The sequence below is a fragment of the Rattus norvegicus genome, chromosome 3 (genome assembly GCF_036323735.1).
Source record: "Rattus norvegicus strain BN/NHsdMcwi chromosome 3, GRCr8, whole genome shotgun sequence".
Taxonomy (NCBI): domain Eukaryota; kingdom Metazoa; phylum Chordata; class Mammalia; order Rodentia; family Muridae; genus Rattus; species Rattus norvegicus.
In genome coordinates this window covers 156,918,148-156,924,147 of record NC_086021.1, presented here as the reverse complement: position 1 = coordinate 156,924,147, position 6,000 = coordinate 156,918,148, and positions in this window count along the sequence as shown.

The window sequence follows — 6,000 nt, the reverse complement described above, 5'->3', positions numbered from 1 at the left end:
AGGTGTGTGTATGGTAATGGCTTGTCTCCTGAGAAGTTGGGCAGGGTGGCAGAGGTACTATACTCATACATTGGTATAGATATATAAATATTTTGAGAAAATGTGAGTATTGGAGGGAAATGTGTAGAAATGTAGTTATTTATGAATGATAGAGCTGGGGATGAATATACATGAATTTGTGTGTTAGAGTAAGGGTATGTGCACAAATCGTAAACTTGAATTTTGAAGTGTTTGCCATTGAACTCTTCATACTGAGCAGAAAACCTTCTGTAAGTTTGTGTTCCTCTCTGGACTAGAGGACCCTTTTCAAGGACACTACCTTTGGAGTGATAATTAACCTGAGCTTCAGCAGCTTTCCATGTGGCCATGAAAGATAAGAGCCCCAAACAGGACAAAGGTATCCCGTGCTGCCCCTTAAATTTTTCCATATCTATAGAGTTATTTCTGGCAACACTATAACTCCCAGATATAATCCTTTCCTTCCTAATTCCACTGAATGGATTTTATTCTTCTCTTTTGCCTGTTTCCTTCTTCTTTAACAGCACAAGACAACTCATAAAAGATGCTCATAAATCAAACAACCAATAGGGTGGGCATCAATTTCTATAAAGATGAGTTTTATTGTTGTGTGAGGAATAATACATGCAGCTAAAGAATACCGAAATAAATGATAAAAAATTAATTTTTCAATTACAGCGAGCTACTACAAAGAGAAACTTACCAATGAGAAGTGATACAATTAATCCTGTTCCTTTTCTAAAGCGGAATTCTAGAGTAACAATGTACTATATATGGTTGCCTGGAAGAGTCAGATGCAGGAAGTCCCGATCTAATCTGGGCAAATGTCCCTTCCAAGAACAAACAGAAGAACTGAAGGTATGAACACTAAGTGTTCTTTCTTGTTGAAAGAACCCTGTGAAAATTAGGACTGATGTATAATATCTGAGAAGGGTTTTTCTGCTAGTGTTTTATGCTTGTGGCAAGGTAATATAAATGAAGTGCACAGGAAAAGATCATGTGCAAATATTTATAGAGAAGAAGTGGAGATTATCATTAAATAAAATAGATACACTTGTTGAGTGCATCAATTCCTCAAAAGTAACACTGTGCACAGATGAGGAGGAAAAGTCCATAACAATTATTATTCTCCATTTGCTGGGAAATTTACTACCAAGGGTATGATTGAATTTTTGCTCATTGACAGAATAAAGTGTTGTGGAGATGGTTGATTGTCAGAGATGAGTATCTTACTTCCAACCTCACCCTCATTTGCAGGGTACTCTTGTAAAGGTCCCACACAGTCATTCAGGTACTGAGGTGTAGTGGTTATAAGCAGACCAAAGGTTCATGACCTCTGGCCTTTAACTATCTCAAACAGTTCTGGTTCCAGAAGCTAATGGTTTCTGACTTTTGATTCCTGCTTTAGGAGAGTATTGGGAAAAGAAATTTAGTTACTTGGGTGCTTTTAATTGGGGATCTCTTGATAGACAGTTAAGAGCCTAGGAATTCATTAACCTTTTGTGAGCCATAGAAAATGAAAAAGGGTAAAAATAGAGTCATGCATACACAAACACACAAACACACTAACACACACACACACACACATGAATTTGGCTGATGCCATACATTCATATAGACATACATGTTAATAGTAGAAATTATTAAGGATACATGTGTATGTACATACATACACACAGACAGATATACATATATACTACATAAAAATATAAACATTTTCTGAATAGAAAAGATCCGACTACAGCTACACGCTACATTTTATTTTTCTCTCAGCATTTTTATAGCTTTTTAGACAAAAGGTGTTTAAGAATTTACCTCACAGATTAAATTCCAAAAAAAGGAGTTACAGAAGTTGTAGATAGTCAGTTCAAAGTAGTCAAAGTAGTGTTTCACCCTATAAACTCATTCTGAGTTTAAAACAACAGTTTCACATGTCCTTATTAAATTACAGTACACATTGGTAGCATCATCACTGGATATTACCTAGAATTAATGTCTTTCATTGATCTAAAGTATGTCCCAAATTTCTTTCTCTTTTTACTTCAATTTTTTTTTATTAACTTCAGTATTTCTTATATACATTTCGAGTGTTATTCCCTTTCCCGGTTTCCGGGCAAACATCCCCTCCCCCCTCCCCTTCCTTATGGGTGTTCCCCTCCCAACCCTCCCCCCATTGCCGCCCTCCCCCCATAGTCTAGTTCACTGGGGGTTCAGTCTTAGCAGGACCCAGGGCTTCCCCTTCCACTGGTACTCTTACTAGGATATTCATTGCTACCTATGGGGTCAGAGTCCAGGATCAGTCCATGTATAGTCTTTAGGTAGTGGCTTAGTCCCTGGAAGCTCTGGTTGCTTGGCATTGTTGTTCATATGGGGTCTCGAGCCCCTTCAAGCTCTTCCAGTTCTTTCTCTGATTCCTTCAACGGGGATCCTGTTCTCAGTTCAGTGGTTTGCTGCTGGCATTCGCCTCTGTATTTGCTGTATTCTGGCTGTGTCTCTCAGGAGTGATCTACATCCGGCTCCTGTCGGTCTGCACTTCTTTGCTTCATCCATCTTGTCTAATTGGGTGGCTGTATATGTATGGGCCACATGTGGGGCAGGCTCTGAATGGGTGTTCCTTAAGTCTCTGTTTTAATCTTTGCCTCTCCCTTCCCTACCAAGGGTATTCTTTTTCCTCATTTAAAGAAGGAGTGAAGCATTCACATTTTGATCATCCGTCTTGAGTTTCGTTTGTTCTAGGGATCTAGGGTAATTCAAGCATTTGGGCTAATAGCCACTTATCAATGAGTGCATACCATGTATGTCTTTCTGTGATTGGGTTAGCTCACTCAGGATGATATTTTCCAGTACCAACCATTTGCCTACAAATTTCATAAACTCGTTGTTTTTGATAGCTGAGTAATATTCCATTGTGTAGATGTACCACATTTTCTGTATCCATTCCTCTGTTGAAGGGCATCTGGGTTCTTTCCATTTTCTGGCTATTATAAATAAGGCTGCGATGAACATAGTGGAGCACGTGTCTCTTTTATATGTTGAGGCATCTTTTGGGTATATGCCCAAGAGTGGTATAGCTGGATCCTCAGGCAGCTCAATGTCCAATTTTCTGAGGAACCTCCAGACTGATTTCCAGAATGGTTTTACCAGTCTGCAATCCCACCAACAATGGAGGAGTGTTCCTCTTTCTCCACATCCTCGCCAGCATCTGCTGTCACCTGAGTTTTTGATCTTAGCCAATCGCACTGGTGTGAGGTGAAATCTCAGGGTTGTTTTGATTTGCATTTCCCTTATGACTAAAGATGTTGAACATTTCTTTAGGTGTTTCTCAGCCATTCGGCATTCCTCAGCTGTGAATTCTTTGTTTAGCTCTGAACCCCATTTTTAATAGGGTTATTTGTTTCCCTGCGGTCTAACTTCTTGAGTTCTTTGTATATTTTGGATATAAGGCCTCTATCTGTTGTAGGATTGGTAAAGATCTTTTCCCAATCTGTTGGTTGCCGTTTTGTCCTAACCACAGTGTCCTTTGCCTTACAGAAGCTTTGCAGTTTTATGAGATCCCATTTGTCGATTCTTGATCTTAGAGCATAAGCCATTGGTGTTTTGTTCAGGAAATTTTTTCCAGTGCCCATGTGTTCCAGATGTTTCCCTAGTTTTTCTTCTATTAGTTTGAGTGTGTCTGGTTTGATGTGGAGGTCCTTGATCCACTTGGACTTAAGCTTTGTACAGGGTGATAAGCATGGATCGATCTGCATTCTTCTACATGTTGCTCTCCAGTTGAACCAGCACCATTTGCTGAAAATGCTATCTTTTTTCCATTGGATGGTTTTGGCTCCTTTGTCAAAAATCAAGTGACCATAGGTGTGTGGGTTCATTTCTGGGTCTTCAATTCTATTCCATTGGTCTATCTGTCTGTCTCTGTACCAATACCATGCAGTTTTTATCACTATTGCTCTGTAATACTGCTTGAGTTCAGGGATAGTGATTCCCCCTGAAGTCCTTTTATTGTTGAGGATAGCTTTAGCTATCCTGGGTTTTTTGTTATTCCAGATGAATTTGCAAATTGTTCTGTCTAACTCTTTGAAGAATTGGATTGGTATTTTGATGGGGATTGCATTGAATCTGTAGATTGCTTTTCGTAAAATGGCCATTTTTACTATATTAATCCTGCCAATCCATGAGCATGGGAGATCTTTCCATCTTCTGAGGTCTTCTTCAATTTCTTTCCTCAGTGTCTTGAAGTTCTCATTGTACAGATCTTTTACTTGCTTGGTTAAAGTCACAACGAGGTACTTTATATTATTTGGGTCTATTATGAGGGGTGTCGTTTCCCTAATTTCTTTCTCGGCTTGTTTCTCTTTTGTATAGAGGAAGGCAACTGATTTATTTGAGTTAATTTTATACCCAGCCACTTTGCTGAAGTTGCTTATCAGCTTTAGTAGTTCTCTGGTGGAACTTTTGGGATCACTTAAATATACTATCATGTCATCTGCAAATAGTGATATTTTGACCTCTTCTTTTCCGATCTGTATCCCCTTGATCTCCTTTTGTTGTCTGATTGCTCTGGCTAGAACTTCAAGAACTATATTGAATAAGTAGGGAGAGAGTGGGCAGCCTTGTCTAGTCCCTGATTTTAGTGGGATTGCTTCAAGTTTCTCTCCATTTAGTTTAATGTTAGCAACTGGTTTGCTGTATGTGGCTTTCACTATGTTTAGGTATGGGCCTTGAATTCCTATTCTTTCCAGGACTTTTATCATGAAGGGGTGTTGAATTTTGTCAAATGCTTTCTCAGCATCTAATGAAATGATCATGTGGTTCTGTTCTTTCAGTTTGTTTATATGATGGATCACGTTGATGGTTTTCCGTATATTAAACCATCCCTGCATGCCTGGGATGAAGCCTACTTGATCATGGTGGATGATTGTTTTGATGTGCTCTTGAATTCGGTTTGCCAGAATTTTATTGAGTATTTTTGCGTCGATATTCATAAGGGAAATTGGTCTGAAGTTCTCTTTCTTTGTTGTGTCTTTGTGTGGTTTAGGTATAAGAGTAATTGTGGCTTCGTAAAAGGAATTCGGTAGGGCTCCATCTGTTTCAATTTTGTGGAATAGTTTGGATAATATTGGTATGAGGTCTTCTATGAAGGTTTGGTAGAATTCTGCACTAAACCCGTCTGGACCTGGGCTCTTTTTGGTTGGGAGACCTTTAATGACTGCTTCTATTTCCTTAGGAGTTATGGGGTTGTTTAACTGGTTTATCTGTTCCTGATTTAACTTCGATACCTGGTATCTGTCTAGGAAATTGTCCATTTCCTGAAGATTTTCAAGTTTTGTTGAATATAGGTTTTTATAGTAAGATCTGATGATTTTTTGAATTTCCTCTGAATCTGTAGTTATGTCTCCCTTTTCATTTCTGATTTTGTTAATTTGGACGCACTCTCTGTGTCCTCTCGTTAGTCTGGCTAAGGGTTTATCTATCTTGTTGATTTTCTCAAAGAACCAACTTTTGGTTCTGTTGATTCTTTCTATGGTCCTTTTTGTTTCTACTTGGTTGATTTCAGCTCTGAGTTTGATTATTTCCTGCCTTCTACTCCTCCTGGGTGTATTTGCTTCTTTTTGTTCTAGAGCTTTTAGGTGTGCTGTCAAGCTGCTGACATATGCTCTTTCCTGTTTCTTTCTGCAGGCACTCAGCGCTATGAGTTTTCCTCTTAGCACAGCTTTCATTGTGTCCCATAAGTTTGGGTATGTTGTACCTTCATTTTCATTAAATTCTAAAAAGTTTTTTAATTTCTTTCTTTATTTCTTCCTTGACCAGGTTATCATTGAGTAGAGCATTGTTCAATTTCCACGTATATGTGGGCATTCTTCCCTTATTGTTATTGAAGACCAGTTTTAGGCCGTGGTGGTCCGATAGCACGCATGGGATTATTTCTATCTTTCTGTACCTGTTGAGGCCCGTTTTTTGACCAATTATATGGTCAATTTTGGA